This window comes from Empidonax traillii, unplaced genomic scaffold (assembly GCF_003031625.1).
Source record: "Empidonax traillii isolate 1590-97213 ecotype Southwest subspecies unplaced genomic scaffold, ASM303162v1 scaffold1321:size163106, whole genome shotgun sequence".
Taxonomy (NCBI): Eukaryota; Metazoa; Chordata; class Aves; order Passeriformes; family Tyrannidae; genus Empidonax; species Empidonax traillii.
Window position 1 is genome coordinate 45,037 of NW_020956514.1, and position 21,123 is coordinate 66,159.

Consider the following 21,123-nt stretch of genomic DNA (forward strand, 5'->3'; position numbering starts at 1 on the left):
TTATACAGAAATAATTTTGGTCTAAATCAGAGGATATCTGTTCTATCAAAAGATTTCTGCTTGCTTGTATTAATACAGCATCATTTCATAAAAGTTCCCTGTCTGTTCTAAATTCTAAAGAAGTGATGGACAATTTGAAGACTTCTACCAATAATCCATGAAGATTTGTCTCTATCAGTATTATAATTTTTTTTCCATAATCATTAAGTAAACCATACACAAGTTTCTTATACGATATATGTGTTTTATTGACATCCTTCTTAGTAATTTAATCTTTTTCTTAGATTAAGAAGTGTGTAGTCTTCGGTATGAATTATGTTCTCTTTATAAATGGATCATAAACCCATGTTTATGGACGTTTTCTAGGTAACTATAATTTTTTTTTAGTTTATTGTACTAAAATTCACTTGTATCAACAGAAAATATGCACTCTAAGATAAAGGAGTAGGAGGGCAGATGATTTAGAAAAAAAACAGAAGAGTTTTAGCAGATACCAGGATGTGTGCATTATGGAATAACTGAAATGAATGAAAGAAAGGCTATTTGATCCTTTGAAGGTAGCTACTTACTTATGGCTTTCAATAACTGCAAAAAACCATATATGTTTTGGTCAAAATGAGATGCCAGAAACTCAAAGAAGTTAAACAATTTTCCTGGGTTTTTTTTTCCTATTACAATAGATCAAAAAAGATTTATAACAGAAGTTGGGGTATTGCAAGACATTGCTAAGACTACATGGAGAACTAAAGGGAATGGTGCTATTTTCAGAGCAGGAGCTGGTATGAATACTACTGAACTGAATGGAGAGGTGATGTTACTTTTAGAAGAGTAACATTTTGGACTGTGTACTGTTCTGTTGTATTTTCTGTTTTTCTTAATGCATGTACTGTGAAATATTTCACTCCTCCTTCCTTTATGAGCAGCCTCTCGTTTCTAGTACTATTTGTTCCTCTACCTTACTTAGACTGTTTGACATGGGAACCTCTGCTCTCTTACTACCATCATCTCTATCTACTATTTAATGTAATTCTTTTCCCATATTTTTGTCTATGTGTTCTCACAGAATCACTGAACGGTTGTGGTTGTAAGAGACCTCCAGAAGTCGTCTTGTCCAATCCAGCTCAAGAAAAATCATCTAGACTCAGTTTCCCAGGACTGTGTTTAAACAGCTTTGAGTATCTTCAAGGATGGAGACTCCACAACCATCTGCATAACCTGTGCCAGTGCTCAGTCACCCTCACAAAACAGAAGTGTTTCCTGATGGTCAGAGAACCTCTTGCATTTTCGTTTGTACCCATTATCTCTGTTACTGGTAACTCAGGAAAGAGCCTGACTCTGTCCTCTTTGCACCCTCCCTTCAGATTAGAGTGTGCATTGACAAGATCCACCTGCACCTTCTCTCCTCTAGTGTGAAGAATTGCAGCTCTCTCAGCCTTTCCTCATACAGGAGGTGCTCCAGTCCCTTCATCGTTCTTTGCTGGATTCTCTCCAGTATGTCCATGTCTCTTCTGTACTGGAGAACTGGACACAGGACTCATCAGTGCTGAGCAGAGAGGAAGGATCTCCTGCTGTGAGTATTTCCCTAATGCAGCCATTAACCGGCTTTGCAGAAAGGGCACATTGCTGGCTCATGTTCAGCCTGGTGTCCCGCAGAACCCCCAGGTCCTTTTCTGCCAAGCTGCTTTCCAGCTGGTCAGCCCTCAGCATATACTGTGCCTGGGGCTGTTCCTCCCCAAATGCAGGACTTTGCACTTCACCTTGTTGAGCTTCATGAGGTTCCTGTCAGCCATTTCTCCAGACTGTTGAGGTCCCTCTGGATGGCAACATGACTGTCTGGCTTATCAGCCACTCCTCCCAGTTTGGTGTCAGCAGCAGACTGGTTGAGGGTACACTGTGCCCCATCATCCAGACCATTAATGAAAATGTTCAACAGTATTGATCCCAATACTGATCCCTGGGATATACCACTAACTAGTGGCCTCCAACTAAATTTTATACCCAAGTACCTAGTACATTCATGGTCATTTCAAGAAAAAGTAGTAAATATTTCATATGCTGATATGCATGTAGTCATTGTAACACTACTGAGACTTCAGATTCAAATAAGCAGAACTTAGGGAAATGTTAAAATTATTTGCTTATCCTGCAGCTAACATGAGGAGCATAAGAATAATGATATTTTGGTATATTATTGTATTAAAGGCACATATTTTCTTTAATAAAAATTCTACTTCAATGTCATTATTCAGTGTAGTTATTGCAATTTTTCTGGCTTCCACACTACAAAAGGCAATATTTTCTAGACAACTGTTTCTGTGCTGTGACTTAGTCATAGACCAGTTCATCTGGTACATTAAGGAAGGATGCTTTTGGAGTTTATGAAGGGCAATGTAAAATAATTAGGAGATATATGTAATAAATTGGCTTCTTTTCATATATGCACTATAATATTTTTTAATTTTTAAAAAATAATTTTATTTTCTATCAGCAAACAAGTCTGGTCTTTGTTAATTTTGGAGTGCTTGAATTTTATTCTTAGGTTTCTATGTACAGTTTTACAGAGGTTAAAAATATATCAAAAATGGAATAAAACTAAGGAGAAATAGCATCATCAGGTTACATACAACTCATTGCTAGGTTTGGGGTCTTTACAAGCACCACATTGATCACTATTTCATGAGCTCATGAGGCTACTAATGTGCTCTCATACTCCATGGGAACCAACATTGAGAGGAGAGAAATTCAGTAGGTTTGACAAAGATTTGCCAATAGCAATGCTTAGGAAAATGCTGGGTCTAATTCCAGATATTTTCTTTCTCATCTTTTATATACCTTTTCATCTTCCTAAAAATGCAACTGTTGGCTTATGGAATCTCTGCCAATATTGTAAACAGAAATAAAAAGCAAGAAAACATCTCCACTGCAGTCTGAGTAGATATTACGCTGGATATATCACTTCAGAGGATAAAACTGCCTACCTTGAAGACCAAGATAGCAAAAAAGCAACCTTAGAGTCCCTGGTAAGGTCTTTATCTCTCTTTCTGAAATTTTATGTGGTCTTCTTCTTTTTTTGCTCTTCCCTCCCTCCCCACTGCAGGTTTCCTTGTTCAGTCTCCATGAATTTATCTCCTTCCCCCTGTTCTGCCACTGTTTTTTTTTTTTTTCCTTCTTGCTTCGTTATCAGAAATATGTTGTTGCTTTTTTTTTTCTTTGCTGGTCAAGAAGAATGCATCCTCCACCCTCCACTCCTTCTGCTCCTACCACTCTTTCTTTATTTTAATGCTCCTTGACCTAATCTGTCCCCATTGGTAAGCCTCTCTGGCTCAAAGGCCAGCTGTACCCTGTGGAGTTTCACATTCTGCCTTCAAAGCATGAATGTTGTTTTATTCCTGTGAGAAAATTTCAGCTCTATAATTTTTCCTGATTCTTTGAAATTTCAGTATCATTTTGGCTGAAATGTTTTTAAATCATTTCTGCCCAAGGCAGACCATCAGTGTAGAAAATTTAATCCTAAATAATTTGTTTGGTAAATTTATAAGCAGCTCTAAAAGGACTTTTCTAATGGGAATTATTAGGCAGTGTTAAAAATAGGTTATGATGCCACCTTGTTTTAAAGTTACTGTCATGTGTATGAATAAGTATATGGTTGAATAACTGTTTTGCCTTAGATGTCTGTATGCTATCAGTATACATAGATACTAGATTTTAACCAATTGACCATATCAACAGAAACAGGAGTTCATGAAAAAATATGGCTTTTCTAGAGTTAAACCAAAGTCAGTCCAGTTTAAGGGTACAAGTGTGACTTGCAGTGACTATGCCAGAATAAATTAACATACCTCTAAGATAAAATAGGTTCACTCTCGCTGAATAAAGCCCTGAAAGAAATACACCAAAATACTTTGCAGAAAAGTGAGCAAGAACACAATCATGGTTTCTGACCTTCTTGTTACAGAATAATTCCACTAAATCATTTATTTTCTTTGACTTCAGAATGTGGAATAGTTCTTTCTCCCTCTCCCTCTGCGTGTGTGTGTGTGTGCTTGTGTAGAATAGACTTTTGTGTATATACAACAATTGTCATTGTTGTATATACACAATTTCAATTGTGTATATACAATTTGTCATTTATTGCCTACTTCCTAGTTGCAACTTAAATGACAGAAGAGAAAATGTTAAAAGGAACTGAATTTTTTAACTTGACATTTAATACTTAATATTCTGTTCAGTGTCCAAAAAGCACTCCAGCTTTAAAAAGCCATTTCCAAGCCATATTTCACATTTCCACATATTTCCAAATATTTGCGTCTCCCTTCATCATAATTTATTTGTAGGTATTACCAAATTGAAAATGAACCTTTCATTCTAAGAAAATCCTCAGCTTTCTACTGTGGGATCAAAACCTAGATCTAATGTTTTAGGAGACAGTAGCACAATTGGTATTTTCAAAAAAGAAAGTACCATGAACTTTACCTTCAGATCAATGTGAGAGGATTTGCTCAAAATAAAAAAATCTTATGTTTCCAGTTTTGCACAAATAAATGGGTAAACTTGGAAGGGAGCACAGATGTCTCAATATTGTCAGTTCCAAATGGATTACTGGGAACTGTGAATGTATCTTTACATAGTGTAATACCAAATTGTGGCAGAGACTAGGAAGCTTGAGAGGTAGATTCTGCAGCCTTCTCCTTTCCACTGAAAGGACTGAGAATGAAAGTCTTTGGAAATCAGGAACAGATAGACACATGGCACTTCTGATTTTTATACTGATACAACGAGAAAGGGAGAAGGAAAGAATTTTTTTTTACAGAAGTTTTATACGTGGAACTCTGTATTTATGTGCCCAAGTACAGAGAAAGCCAATTAATTTAACTGCTTTCCTTGAAAGATTAAAAAGCTTTCACAGTAGATAATTTTTCCAAAAACGAATCATTTCATATATGGCAGCAAAAAGATACTCCTCCTGCACCTCCCCTTGGGATTTTGCTGCTTTACATGTTTCTGTCTCCAGATGATGTCGTGCTAGTATAGCATGTTACTTAAATGCTGACTTGCTCATCTGCCAAAAGGTTGTGCTTAGGTGATGGGTCATTTCTGTTCCTCCTAATTATTACAAATAAGGGAAAGCAACGGCAGGTGGTTACATTAGGAAGTGATACTAGTCGTGAAAAGGATCTTGCCTTTCTTTTTTGTTGTCTTTTCTCCTTACAGAAGCTGAGAACAAGCAGAATAAGTAACACTGAGCAGCCGAACAGCAGCCAGTGATCTATTTCTGTATTAGATTTTCTAACAATGAAATAGATTTCATTGTTACTTTCTTCCTCACTCCCAAATACATTTTTCAGATTGCATTTTAAGAGAATTTGGTTGTTTTTTTTTCTTTTTTTGGAAGACTTTTCTACAACCAGAGAAGGTCCCTTATGACTCTTCTTAGATAGAGCAATACTGACATCCATTGGTTTAATCTTATGTGACTATTTGTTAAATCTCTTCTAACTAATGTACACATAACCCTCTACAGTATCACAATGAAAGGATTGAACTTGATATGATCCAAGGAGGATTGTGCTAAGTCCAATTTGCTGTATTAGAAACATGAAACCAACTCAGATTAACTCGATGAAAAGAAACACATTGCAAAATGTGTAGTCCAAATACAGTGACTGAAATTAAAACAGGTGTCACAAGTATCAAAAGGGGAAATTATGGGGAATTAGTAGTGATGCTGACTTTTTTTATAACCTCTGGAAATGTGAAAATACCTAATTTTATATGAGCCTACCTTGTTTTGTATTAATCATAATGCAAAATAGTGAAGTATGAGGAAAAATCTCAGAATCACAAAATGTTTCTAATCTACTAGGAAAAGCAGTTTAATAAACAATATTACTCTCTGGTTTCATCTGAGCCCTCCGAGGTTTTCATTTAACTTAGTAGCATACTATCTTTAAAAATATGTACATATATATATTTAATAAACATTGCTGTAAGATCACTGGTGATACAGTAAAGTGGTTATATTTAATCAAGAAATACACACCACAAAAAGCGGACGTGTTTTCAGCATTCATTATTACGACAAGCTAAGCAGATGAGGCTTAGGCTTCAAAACCAGAGAACCATTCTGGCAGCGAAGGGAGGGCGACAGGCTTTAACAAAAAAAGCTTTCCATTTGCTGTACCCTCCCACCGCATTCACTTGCAAATCACTGTGTGCTCGGAAAAGCCTGCACTTCCCCGATCTCCAACCTTCCCAGGGTAAGTGCTGCGGCTCTGTCAGCAGCGCCTCTCTCTCCCGCTCCCCTCCTCCGAGGGAGAGTGACTGAGTGTGTGTGTGTGTGTGTCTGTGTGTGTGTCTATGTGTGTGTGTGTATCTGGGCACGCTGCGTGTGTGTATGTGGTGGTGGTGTACCTTCTTTCCCCCCCCCCCCCCTAATCAGGAGCTCTGAATGAAAGCCAGTCGGAGGGAGAGCTCCCCCTTAGCTTTGGTTCCCGACTGTCCAGAGCTAAGTGATGCTGGGAGAAAAAGCCTGAGTTAGATCCAAGTAGGATCAGTCTTAAAAAATAAGCGGAGAAAACAGACACAAAAAAAGGACTCTAATAGCTCGTTTTTCATTTTGGTGGGGTGGACATCACTTTCTCAAAAGCAGAATAAAAGGTAGGAACCTTTCCTATTTTCTTTCTATTGATATTATTATAATTATTATAGCATGAGCTATAGCATGGTGTTTAATACAGTTCATGTATTTGCTTTACTACATGGAACTTTTTGCATTTTATAAATATGCGTCAGAAGTAATGACACAAGGGATAGGAAATAACTGCTGTGCATTTGCTCCTCAAATTAAACCAATATCATGTGTATTCAGAATTGAAACACTAAGCATTTTATGGATTTTTTTCTCCTAGTAAGCAGGCTCCTTTTAAAGTAAGAGTTTCCATCTGTATTCAGTTCGTGCAAATTCGGGGGGGGGCAGAGGGGGGGGAAGGCACGACGCAATAGTGATTGAATTGAAAAAAGCACAGGTTTTCATAGTGTAACAGTTATGAACATAGCATGAAACATACACATATGTGCCCTCACTTTCTGTATACCTGTGAAAGTCTGTTGCAGCTTTCACTGTTATTCGTTCTGCCCTGAACTAAATTTCAGAAAAATTATCCACACTCACACTCATAGCAAATGCTTCTTATGAAGGAAATCCCTGTGGAGAGGGATAGCAGAGTGAATATAGGCAATATTTCAAATATCTGTACTGAGCTATATGGACACAAATGGGGAAAATATTGCCTGGTTTGACATTTCAGTAAAGGGGGAGTGGAGGGAGAAGAGAAAAGGAGGGGGAAGAAAGGAAAAGGTGGAGGGAGGAAAAATTTAGTCCACACCTGTGTGAGCATTTATTGTCACTGCTGCAAAAAAATCCATATTTGATGTGGTGTTAAATTAATGCAGCACAATACAAGTCTAAATCCATGCTTCCAACTACTAACTATTGATGACATTGTCAGCTGTGTTGGGAATTTTCAGTAGGCTGATACTGTACATGAGTCTACTTGCAGCTGTAGAAATCTAGCAGTCCTTCAGCTTAGGAGAATGCATCTGCACGTGCAGTCAGTGGCAAGTAGCAACCAGCATTTTAAAACTGACCTATCATCTCTGTTGCCTATAATCTTCATCTTTCATTTCAGTAAAAGCCTCTGCATTATCCCAACTGCATTCTCATTGCTTTTAAGTTATTTTTTGAATCATACAACTTGTTGTGCATGTTTGTGTATATGCATATATGAGCGTGTATGTGCACAGGGTGAGGAAGCAGGCTTGTAAAAAATGGGGTGTTTTTTTTTTTGTTTTTGTTTTTTTTTTTAGGATTTTTCTTTTAAAGCCTTTAGTAGGCTTTAAATAGACATGGTGATATTACTGGAGGGGAAAAGCAGGGAGTGGGAGACTAGAACATACTTCTGAATCTCTAAATCCTTTTTAAATATGCTGTTTATTGGGGATATTATGAATCTGGTACAAGCATTTATTGTGATTTTTCTAGTTACTCAAACTTGGATGTTAATTGTTTACTTTTTGAATTTATAAGGTAGTCTGTGCTGTTTTAGAGGAGGAAAAGGAAGAAGGAACTTAGGGAACTAAGAAAAGCAAGAAGGAAACACAAGCTATCTTCCTCAGGAGTTGAAAAACAGCTTTTTAGAGTCAACATGGGTTTATGTCAAGAGAGAAATACATCTTGGATTATAAACTGTTAATCTAAGTTGTGCCTGAGGGAGTCTTCTCATATTTTTATATACTTTGTTACATAAAAGTTTGAATGAAGAGGTGAGGTCATTTCTTCAGCAGTTTCTGTTAATTTTAGTTTAGATTTCTGTCTGCTTTTTATGTATGGTGTCAAGACAATTTGGTACACTGAAGTAGGAACTTAGAAATGTCTGAAGAGTGCTGACTATAATTCACATATTTAGGCTTGAAACTGGTTCTGATTATTTGATTTTTTTTTTTCCTTTGGATTGCATTGGAAAATATGTGTTGGCTGCTTGCCTTGCCAACCATTTATATTCATAGTGCTTTGTAACAGTTCATGGAAAAGAAAATAGCAAAATATTTTTTTAAAGAGTGTATATGTAGAACCTTATGTATTCTTAAACAGTTTTGTTGGTTTTGCTTTAGAGTAAATGAGTGTAGATAGACTAAAACTTCCTACTTGTATGTTCTCAGTAGACAAAGGATCTGTGAGGAAACTGATGAAATACTGGAATGTGCTCACAGTAGACACTGTGGTTCCTGTTCTTTTCTGTGCCTAGCTGCAGTTGAAAAACACACAACAATAATGTTATATGTGGCAGCAAATGAACGTATAATTAAATGTAGAGAGATATTCATAAAATACACATTTAAATATGCAAAGCATTATACAAATTTCAGCTAAGTAATGTAAGGCTTTTCTTGGTAAATAATTAAATGGAAAAGTCTGAAAATGTTGATTTGAAAATAATATCTGCTTCTGATTCTGAGAGAATGATTTCCTGGTCTCAACATCATTTCCCAAGGAAACAAGTGAATGAAATAGAGCCTATCTCATCTGTATAATTCTGAGCAGGTGACTTAGTTGCTAGGTCTGTTAACCATATTTACAAACAGATTGCAGGTCAAAGTAATATCATGTTGTACCCTATCACACCACTGGGTTGCAACACTAGTACAGGGGGTCAAATGAAGATTGAAATACTGTTGAATAGTAGTAATGGGGTGAATGTAGGGTTATGATAACATTATTTAAATTAATTCATTATTAAAAGTTTGTAAACACCAAGGTGTTTTAACTTCACATTATGTCCATCATAGATTTGGAAAAAAATCTACTGTATACTTAATTCTTTGATATTACATGGTAGGCAGAAATGGAAGCAAAACACTGATTATTTGGGCAGAAAATAAGAGTTTAAGAAACATTTTGCCATGGGCTTTTTAATAACTTACTATTTGATGAATCATTTATTGTAAAGAAAGAAAATTGAGATTAAAAGAATATAAGCTGTTTTCTTATGAACAGTTTAAAATATGCCTGAGTAGAACATTATGAAGGGTGACTTCACTGCACATAAGGATGCCCCATCACAACACACTTTCAATTTCTCCAAATAGTTTGGAACTATCAGCAAAAGATAGTAGAAACTAAAGGTACAGTTCACTGAAATATTGGCTGACTAAAACCCACACACATTGCACATCCTACACCTTCAGATCTACTAATATGAACACTTACTTTTTGAAAAACTTTCTTTTTGAAGGCAAAAAGAAAAAAAAAAAGAAAAAAGAAAAGAAGAAACAATGGTAATCTGAGCTCTAAATGTTCCCCAAATCTCTCTTCAGGCCAAGAGGAACTCCTATATTAAAAGTTGCCTGTTTTTAGCTCCCTAGATTTACAGCTTTTCAGCTTTGAATCCTTGGCATGGTCAGTTCCCTAACATGTTTCTTTCTGCGGGTTAGCAACTCTATAGCAGAGCAATAGAAAAAAATCATCACCTCTAGGGAGCTAAATGTGTTATAGTTTTCCGGTTGCATTACTGTACACAGAAAAAAAAAAAAAAAAAAAAAAAAACACCACCCTAGACCTGAACACTATTCTTTTCCTTGCTCTGTTTTCATCTGGTGGGAAGCCAGAACACCACCCAACCAAAGGCTATTGAGCTTTTATGTTCTCTTTACTGGTTTATCAGTCTATTTTTTAGTATCTTGAGGATCTGCCAAAAATCTGCTAGCTGAAGCCTTATAAACATTTCTTTTTACATGCAATGCTCCTGATTATTAAATGTCAGAGATAATTACCTCAAATGTGTGTGTGTGTGTGTGTGTGTACAGTAGAGGTAAAACAGGGACAACCTTTAGCTTGTACAGGGATTGCATTCTAGCAAGCAGACTACTGTAAAGTTTCTTTCTTAATTTATCTCAGCATGTTATTACTTGACTTTTTCTGTAAGTTCCCACTACTGTTACTGCTTTTATTAACTTAAATGAAATAGATAATGTTTATCACTTGTTTGTTAAAGAACTGTGTCCAGCAGGAGATATAAAGCTCTGGCAACATCTTATATATCCAGCTTATACTGCCACAGGACATCTGCTCTGGGATGTAAACTCAAGTCTGTTAATGACTGTACCAACAGGCTGCATCAGGGGAATACAAAGGTTTAGGAAGTTAACTGGACACAATGAAAAACAACGTGGCAGGTCTCCTTTTTAATATTATTCCCACAATTACATCATTCTTCACATAATGTTTTTACTTATAACTTCATTACAGCATCTCCCAATTGTAACTCAAAGTGAATGTTGAATCATATTCAAACAGAAGGGAATCATGTAAGGAAGAGAGCATGTGTGTGTGTTCATGTAAAGGTAGTGATTCAAAAAATTATTTGTAAATAGGTGTTTCCAGAGTTCTGTTGCTCAAAAGCTGTAACTATGTTCTTCTGTGTTTTAAAAAAATGAAAAACCCTCTCCAAATATTTTCTCATGAAGAGCGGTATATGATATTACATACCTGTAAGAAAGATGTACGTTTTGTAATTTTATTGTTAATATTCCATCACCTATGACGTTAGATATTGGATTTATTGTATGATCTTATTTCAGTGCTTTGCATTACAACATAAAGAACATGAATATACCGTCACTTAGCCAGATCAGATCACAGTCCTCAAAGATGAGTGCAATCCTCGTGAACTCTACAATGCTAAAATATCCAGATTTTTAGGACACAAAGAATAGATAGCAATGTAATTTGCAGCACTATGAGCAAGGCTCAAAATGCAATGTTGAAGAGGACTGTTAATTTTTTTACTCCAAAATACCATAAAATAAATATATATAATTAAAGTGTTATTGTGTGTGTCTACCACACTTCAGTAGTTCAAATTGTATTTACACCTGTTTAATGAATGCAAAAATTATCTTATTTTTATGTCACCCTAACAGCAAATGCAAATAAACCAGATAAACCTATGTCTAGGAACCTTAGGTGCTGTGCATTCTGTCACTGGTTCCTCTAAGTATCACAGCCAATTCTTATTTCCACTGGAATCAAAGACAATTTTGACCGTGTTTCATATCTTACACATGAGGCAAAACACATGGACAAAATTTTTGAATTTTTAAATGAGGGTGAGTAAAGATATAATATGTAATTATTTGGAGGTAATGTTCAGGATAGAGAGAGAATGATTAAGTTTATTCTGCTTCTAAAGATTCTAAGAAAAATTATTCTGTAAATGTATAAAGTCCTTTCTCTTACAAATAGTGACCTACCATTTTCTTGATGTCTTTTGAACGGTGAGTGGAATTGGGAAACATAAATGCACATCGATTCTCTTTGTGTGTTACCTGAAAATTAGTTAAAACTAGATATTTAGATTATATGCTAAGAGTTTATTCAGAGGTTTGTGAAGCATTGGAACAAGCTGACCAGAGAATTTATGGATGCCCTATCCCTTGAAGTATTCAAGGCTGGGTTGGATGGGCCTCTGAGCCACCTACCTAGTGGGTGGCTACATACATTTACTAGAAGTTTGCATGTGCTAATTAGATTGATAAGATTTAATTATTCAGGTAATGTTGGGTAATTGGTTGTTTTTTTAACGTAGAGGTTATTTAGAAGGTGATCTGGATTGTCAGATTTTAGAAATGATTCCAAAAGAAAACCCAAGAAAAACAGAAAGAATAAAAAGAAAAAATAGGCAAAACATGATGAATTGAAGCAAGAGAATGACAATAGTTCAATTCTTATTTCTTCTCCACCTGTATATAAATTTTAATAGCAAATTATGCAAATAACAGTCCACAAAAATTTTACACCATGCTATAGATCATATGTTCATTAGGATTATAGATATCTTCTAATTTTTTTTATTTCATTTAGTAGAGAGAGGATGTTTGCATGTCAACACTGTTTTCTATTATTATTTTTTCTTGCATCATAATTTTGATCCTGTGACATAAGCTATCCAGAGCTGCTAGCCTGCTCTCATGACTTTTTGCTAAAAAAAGCAAAACAAGTGCAGTGTTTAATTTAAAAAGTCTTGTATTAAATGGTAAAAATAGCATAGATCTCAATTTTTGAATGAATTACTGGCATACACCTAATTATTTTGCAGCCAAATGAAAAAATTTCCTTGCTTCTAAGGTTAGGGAAGTAAAACATTTGATTATGACATGAAGTATAGTTTAAGATCTGCTTAAGCATATTACATCCAAGTTTCCAAATATGCTACTGCTCCCCACTTCCCATGGCCAAGTTTTAAATAGCATTTTTGTCTTCTAATGCTATTTCTCTTTGGGATGGTTTCCACAGGCTTTTGGCAGAAATCTGGAATGTAGATAAAAGAGTAGGATGTAGAACACTATTGTGAGAACCATTTTGAGAAGTGTGATTTTTCCCCCTTTGTTGGACAAAGTTTTTTCTGTCATTAGTGTGCTGAGATGTGCCTTTTCCCTTGAGTAAGAGCATGGTGCTCATGGTGAAGATATCACTGATGCTGACATCTTGATTAAAATGGGTGAACAGAGCCCCAGGCATATTAGGTACAATTGCTTCTCTCCATGACTTAACACTTAGGGGCATTTTATTAAGCTTCTGATTCAAAAGTTAAGGCAATAGTGCTATGTGTGACTGGATCTACTTTTTTACTTCTAGTTACAACTGAATGGCATGTGTACAGATACATACACAGATGGATTTTCCTCTGTAATAGTACTCTTTTATAAAATACATCCTTTCTTCTTTGCTCGTCCAATTCCTTCAAATTTCCCTTCTTTAGTGTTTTCAAATGAAGTAGTACTCTGATTTGACTAATTAATTTGAGAAAATCTTTCTTACGGTGAAAATGTTTTACTTTGTTTGTTTGTATTATTTAGACAGTCTTTAATCATTCTGATGGTCAGAAGAAACTGATCTCTAAAATTTAAGTATGTGTGTGGATTATACGTACAGGATGGAAAAATAATCTATCCTTGCTTAGCAAGGCATCTGAACCACTCTGAAATACTTGTGCTATTTGTGACTGTATCTTAACTGTGTCTTGTTTTCCTCCAACTTTTTATTTGAGGTCAGAATAATGAGAATTAGAAAAGAAAGAAGAACTAAGGTATAGTGCATTAAAATAATAATCCATTAAAGTTTTGATGGGCATAAATCTTCAAGAGAATTTAGGAATCTACAATGTGACTAAAAGGCTTGAGATGTTCCAAATTTCATACCTAAAATTTTGTGACAAAGAAGGAGAAATCAATTATTTGTGTTCTGAAATGAGAAGTTTGGGTTTAAAAAAAGAGTAACAGCATAATTGCATTTCACCATAGTCAGGAGTTTAAATGATATTTATTATATTGTATTTTAGAACTGAATTTACAAACAGCCATCTACAAGTGAGCTTTTAAGTTTTCACTTTTAACAACAACCACTTAGCTGAAGTTAAAGAGTAGTAAGTTCTTGTTAAATTTTGGTTTATGTACCTTTGGGAGAGAAAATACCTGCACTTTCCTTTCTCCATGGCTGCAGCCATCAAGATCCAACCAGTAAATGCATAGGTATGTATGGTCTAAGGTTGTTTTGCCCCTTCAATAGGCTGTGAAAGTCAGGTCTAATGGTATAAAAGCAGCCTAGGTGGATCAGACCCACAGCTGCCAGTTAAATGGTTCCAACTCAATCTCTTGAAAAGCACCCAGACAGTCTTGTCTTAGAGCTACCTGTGAGTATTGGGTCATTTTAAACTTTAGTGATGTGACTGGTTCCTTTTTACTCTGGATATGCTGGTTGGAGTCCATTTCTACCTCTAGTATACTAGAATCCTTCCTGAAACTGGGCTATTAGTTATCAGGAAAATGGCATGAAAAAATTGTGGTGTAATAATGGTATGATGACTGAAAAAAAGAATAAAGAATTAAAGTCAACATTAAGTAAACAAAACTCATCTCAATGATTCTAATGTTTTGTCAAGCGCTGACGTCTCAAGAGTAATCCATTAATGCTTTAAAATACAAGAGCTAAAGTGACATGATGTGCCGAAAAAAAATGTTTGAGGGTAGCTTAATATTTTTGTGTACAATCAAAAATACTGGCAGTGAAGATCAGGACAATACTGACACTGTTTTTAATAGTTGCTTGCTGGGTTTTTTAATAGATAAATGAAACGTGCTACATGAAATAATTTCCAGTGAAGTAATTATGTTTTGAATTTTTTTTTGTCCCACATGAAGCTTTAGGGTTTTCTTTCTGTTTGGTTTCATGCAGTTTGTCCACTTTGAGCTGTTTGTGTCATATAGTGCTACTCTTTGTGAAGGATGAGGTTTTGCTGTGGGAATAGAAAAGCATTCACTTGACAGGCTGATATCCTATAAGCTAGAAATATGGTTTCTTCAGTATTTTTCACATTATATACCAAACAGTTTTTTAAAGAGCTCACTAAATTTGAGATCAGATTTATTTTTTTTTTAATTGCAATTGGGATAGAAAACTGAGTGGAGTAAAGGAGTAGTTCTTAATGCATGAGTTGTTGAACTTCAATAAATTTTCCTTAGGGAAGATTATAAATTTTTGATTTTTTTTTCTTGTGTCTGTTCAGTTTTTTATTAATATATATACTGGTTATGTTCTTACTTCCCTGTCTTAAAGAGGAAATTCTGAATGTCCACTGCTTGTTCTTTGCAATTTGCAGGACACTTAAGCTTTAGTAAAAGAATTTTTCTCTCCATATTCATCCACTCTATGGTAAGTCTCTGCATCACAGTGCTTGGTCAAAGTAAGCAGAATGGTATTCACAACTTGTTAACCAAATGGAAAGTCAAATGCTGAAGACATTTCTTGTGCAATTCCCTGAAAAGTTTATTCATTTTTCAGATAGGAGCCCTAGGAATGCAGATATTTTTAATCTTTTAGTGCCATCTCGTGGCAAGAAGATAATTATATGAAACAAGTCTTTTCTAGCACAGTTTCTATGCCTTCCAGCAAAATTCCTTGCTTTGGTGATAGATATGCATGTATGAATTTTAATAGTGACTGTAAAATGGCAAACCAAATCATGCACAGGACAAAACTCTCTTTGTTTTTGTGTTTTTTTTTTTTTCTTTGCAAGTGCCTATAAATATCGATTTGAGAAATCTCACAAAAATTGACTGTCATTACCATATAGAAATAGATTTTTAGTCTATGGCATTAGATCTCTGTAGAACACTTAGATACTTTACTGGTTCAAGGCAATTTTCAATAGAATTTTATTGTATTAGTGCATTATATCTCTGTAGAATACTTTAATACTTAGCTAGCTCAAGGCAATATCCACTTCAGTATCCTGTAATGTTCAACAGAAAGCCAAGATCTGTGGTAGCATTCTTGTTTTTCATTTTATTTTCTGGTTTTGGCTAGGGAAAATTCATACCAGCCTGCGTTTTAAAAAGCAGTAACAGCACAAGAATGCTGTATATTTTCCTGATATTTTCACTGGGATTCAGCAAAATGAGTGATTTTGGTTCTGTGCTAAATGAATACTAGTTTAATACCTTGAGTTTTTTGAAGATAATGCTTGTAGCTGTCTGTAATCAGTACAGACCACATTCTTGCTCAATTTCTGAAGGAGTTTCCTATGTGATAGTTCATATTTTATTACTTAGTCCAAAGTTCTATTCTGATTAAAGTTTCTAGATGCAGAAATACTACTTACTGTAAAGAGTTGAAAAAAAAAAATCAAGATGTCACTCCTGCTTATATTTAAATTTTTAAGTCAGGGGTTCTCATTCCTTCAAACGTAAGGTTGACTTCTTTTTTCTTTTTGAAAGACATATATTATAGTGTGCTTCCAATAACATGAAAACATGCTCTAGTCATTGAAAATCAAGTGCAAATAATTACTCTGTGAGTTATTATTCCCCCCAGCTGAGGGACAAAATACTATACATCAAAATTAGTATCAATTGAAAACACTGTTTAAGATCTCACCTCTGAAATAGAAGTAGCGTTCCAATTGAATCATTTTGGTAATGTCAGATGATTTGTCTACTTTCTGTACACATGACCAGTACTGCCTTGTTGTGTATTATGTGCTTTCTAAATTTGTTCAGAAAATAAATATATTATAGGGATAACAATGCAAGATAGTACACTTTACCTACAAAATTAAAGTAGGTGAATTAACAAAAGAAAGAGTTGCAATTGCTCATTTAAGTGAATTGACATGCTGTGAAGTCCCTTGGAAGGAAGACAAATCTAAATTCATATGATAGTTCTGATAGAAAGGTGTGAAGCTTAAGGCTTCAAAAATGAAATCTTAAAAAGTTTTCTAGAAAGTTATTTACCCAAATTGCAACTTAACGTGTTGTTCTGGATTAATACACATGCGTAGGCATGTCAGTGTAATTTTCATGTAGTTACATTTAATGCAAACTTAGTACAGAATATTTTAAAAAATATTCAAGAAGGGAGATGTAGAATATTTTGCAGAGGTTTTTTACATTTGGTTCAATGATTTCTTAAAATATATTCACTTATAAAAGCTTCAGGTAAGGCAGGCAGTATGTTTCACCTGAAACACAGAAGCAGACAGGCAAAAAATGAAGCACAGATACAGAAAGACAACGCAGCATGTCATAAACTATCAAAAAGAAAGTCTCCAGTGAGATGTGATTGTATTCATGCAATGCAAAAAAGCAGAAATAAAACTGTGATAAGTCAGTTGACATTGTGGAGGAACAATGGATTGATTGATATGCATCCCTGATGCACTTCAAATAAGCATTCACTTAATTTCCTGAACAGAAGAGTTTTAAAATTTAGGAAGTGTTGTAAATGTTGCATCTCTAAATTCACATGAAAATGCACTGCACCATCCTTCAATAAATGGAGGATAAAACCATTTGCAAAAGAAGCATGATATTCAGACAGGAGAAATGATAGTTTGGCCAAGGATTTGAGTAGAAATAAATTTGACATGGGATTAAGTGAATTCGCAGACATATGGAAAAGAGGAACATAAAAGAAGATGAAGGGATGAAAAGAGTATGTAGATAGTTAGGAAACTGTATTGGAAAGATAAAATAATTCAACCAATCAAAGTCTTCATTAAAGTTAGAGAGGGAAAAGGAGATATGGTCAAGTAAAGTGATCATTCCTATTTGTGGGGCATCTGGAGGTGAAAAAAAAAAGCACCCAGAAGTGAATTGTTTTGTGATTATATTCAGGAAAGCCTGGAAATATGTAGAGACCCATTTCAGAATATGTTTTTGACCCTCTCTGCAAATTACACCTGTTGAATAGTAGATTTTTCTCTTTCAATCCCAGTGTGAGTAATTTAGTTAGAATTTTAGGTAGGTAAATAAATACATTATTTATGCTGGAAACCGTTAGATCCTATATATAAAGGAGAGACTGAAAAGTGTCTGTCACCCAACTTGTCTAGATGATCAAAAGGAAAAAAATGCTGTTTAAAACTGTTTCTGAGGTTAGTCTGTCAGAGAAGGTTGATTACTGATCTGTGGAACTTCTGTATTTAGTGTGTACTCCTAACTGTCAAAATTGTGTGTATCTAGTGTGACAATCATGTAGTCTAAGCAACATGTACCTTGGCTGTGGCAGTGAAAGAAAAAAAGCCATACTGTTGCTGTACAACTGCAGTAGCAACATGCCTAGAGAAATTTGAAACAAGACTTAAAGGTCTCAAAAGCACAGGTTCCCAACAATCACGGATGCTGTTCTTACATACTAAGAGTAGGTGTACCGTCTTTTCAGATACCTGCAGAAACAGTCTGAATGAGTTTGCTCCTATGATTTTGCCCTTTGGAGATTACAATACTCAGGGCAAACCTTAGAAGAGCTATTTAAATTGAAAAGAGAACTGCTAAAATAAGAGTTGTGACACTGATATGTACTTTTTGACATAAGATTAAAAAATCTTTCCTTTACCAAAGTGAACGTGGTTGTTTACTCATGAAGATGAACAGAGAAACCCAAGTATGCATTAGCGGAAATGAAGCAATTTTTTTTTCCTTCCTAAGTTTTACAGTGTAGAAATAATACAAACAGTCTTTGAAGCTTGAATATAGAAATAAGATAAAAATTAAAATTATCGCTTATTGGACCAATGTAATGAAGTCAGTGTGCTTTAGAAATAAAACTGTGTTTTCCTGCCATGGTTTTATAGCCATCTTCTCTGATGTAAAGCACTGTGAAACACTGTCATGGAGATAGATAACTGTCACTTTTTGGTAAGCACAGAGTCAATGAAATTCACAGAATATTCTGAACTTGAAGGGACCCATGAAGATCATTGAGTCTGGTCTTAAATGAATGGCCTATATGGGGATTGAACACACAACCTTGGCATCTAACCAACTGAGAAAACAAAAAACAAAAGAAATTGCAGTTTCTTAAAAATGGGAGCAAAATTCCCTGCCTTAACACATTTAAAAAGAGTTTAACATTTTTTTTAATAGCTTCACCATGTCTTATGCAGAACAGAAACATTTTCAGAGAAACTAAACCCTTATGTCTCTAGAACTGTCTCTCAAAGAGACTAGGTTACAGCTCTTTTCCAGCTCCTCCAAGTTTCTGACAACTAATTTACATGAGAAAAAAAAGGGTGACAATGATCAGCTCTCCTGCTTTCTCTTTGTTAGTCCACACTGCTATCCGGAAGGACTCTACAGTTTTTGAAAAGACCATATTAGAGTCTTTCTTTCTACGCATTTAAAAAAAAAAATCCTGAAAGAGAGTAAATAAGAGCTAATCTGCACTACCTCTTTCTGTGTGTTTTGGTACTTTCTCTGAAAGGCATTTTGGTTAACAGCAGCAGTCAGGTGCTCTTGTCAATTAGGCCATGCTTGAAGTACTGTGTGCTTGTTCAGGCGGAAGAGTCATGCATGTGAAGAACCAGGAGATTCAGAGCTGGACAGCACTGTGGAAGCTCCTCATTGTCAGTGCGTTTCTGATGCCCTCTTCATAAATAGAGGGAAAGAGTTTGCCTCCAGGAAGGACTAAAAGCCACCTCCTATTGTGTGTTGCAGATTTGGAGCTTGTATGAAGAAAACTGCAGAAGTTTGAGGGCCAGGGTATATTGATAAATTCATGTGCTTCTGTGCAGGGGAGACTCAAGAATTTTTAAAATTACTTAAGCTTGTGTTTAATTTCTGTAAGTGTTGACAGCATTTGATTAGATTTATAAATTTTAGCACATTTGATTTTTTTCTTAATGTTGTGTAGATATGTACACACTCGTGCTTTTTGGTCCTTGATCAAAGCTGTGCCTTGTTTCGAGACTAACTCACTAGCAGAAAATAAGAATAAAACAACTCTGTTTTTCTGAGGTTAACTTTTTAACTTCCAGTCAGCCATCAACCTTACATATTTGTCTCAGTTGATGTCTAGTAGTTCTGTGTTTAGGATGTATCATTTTTTCAGACAATTCACTGTTTTTCACCTTGATTTTAACAAAAGGGTAATTTTAATTTCTCAAGAAATTTTTAGAAGACAGTGACTTTTTGCATAACCTTTTACTGATGTCCAGTAAGGTAGTTGATTTAATTGATTTAAAGACCACAGTGTGCGTTCTGCTTTAGTAATGAAATTAGGACGACAGTTGGAATGAATGGATATTACATAGAGTAGACATGATCAGAGCTTGTCCTGGAAGAGAAGTGCAAAAGGAGAACCTACACTGAAGTAACTAGTCTTATTACCTAGGAAACACTTAATTGTGCTTTTGCCTCAGGGTGCATTGAGCAGAAATTTTCACATCCAAAGCAATAAAAAAATTTATATATTTAATGAAACAGTAACTAGTTATCCCACTTAAATACTACAGTGTTGTAAGTCTCACACTGCCAAATATTTTAGAATTATTAAATCTTCCACATAAGACTATATTCTAAAATTATAAGGAAAATCAAATTGCAAACTTTCATTTATGCGCCTTTTTTATGCACAGATTCTACCCCTAAAATTAAAGTATTTCTTGTGTCATCCTTTTTATGTTTCTGTTCACAACATTTCCAAAGTTATAACCAACATTTTTGTAATGTTTTTTGTATTCTAATATTGCCCAACTATTACTCAGAAATTGATCACGTACTTTCTTTCTGTGCTGTGTGGGTGCTCGTATTACGATGCTCCTTTTATGTGTTATGCTCTTTTCTTAGGACATATTTATGTTCATTGCTTCTCACTTCATATTTCCTGCCAACCACAGATGCTTGACTTTCATCTGTATGATGTAATATTACAAATTAAAAATTGAATGCTTTGAAATTCTGGTTCTTGTGAAAAAATGGTTTACTGTGACAGGCTGAAAAGAGCCTGAAGTCCTTTGTGAGAAACTTGATTATGTAGCTGAAACATAAAATTATTTTTTTTTAATATCAAAATATATGAATTCTGGCTCGGCATACAAAATTTCTGTTTTAGTATGTCACTAAGTACTGTCATATCTCTTCCAGGAATACTCTTCATGGGCTGCATAACCAGGATCCACAAAAATTGGTTACATTTGAATAGACCTAATTTTGGTAACAATGTCGTAAAACCACATAAGAGATGATGTGGCACAGTAGCAAGGAGAAACAGCAAAAAAATGTTCAGACATC

General features: G+C 35.0%; 1 protein-coding gene across 2 annotated transcripts in view; it reads left to right on the forward strand.

Annotated features, from left to right (window-relative positions):
* Nucleotides 1-6,114: 6,114 nt before the first annotated feature.
* Nucleotides 6,115-21,123, forward strand: part of CDH10 (cadherin 10) — a 94,656-nt gene continuing 79,647 nt past the window's right edge. Inside the window, exon 1 of one of the 2 annotated variants that reach the window (XM_027906554.1) lies at nt 6,115-6,257. The gene's annotated coding sequence lies outside the window, so the exon portion shown is untranslated. Of the gene's footprint in view, nt 6,258-6,350; nt 6,658-21,123 lie in introns of those variants that run through there. The other variant, XM_027906553.1, reaches the window with a different exon arrangement.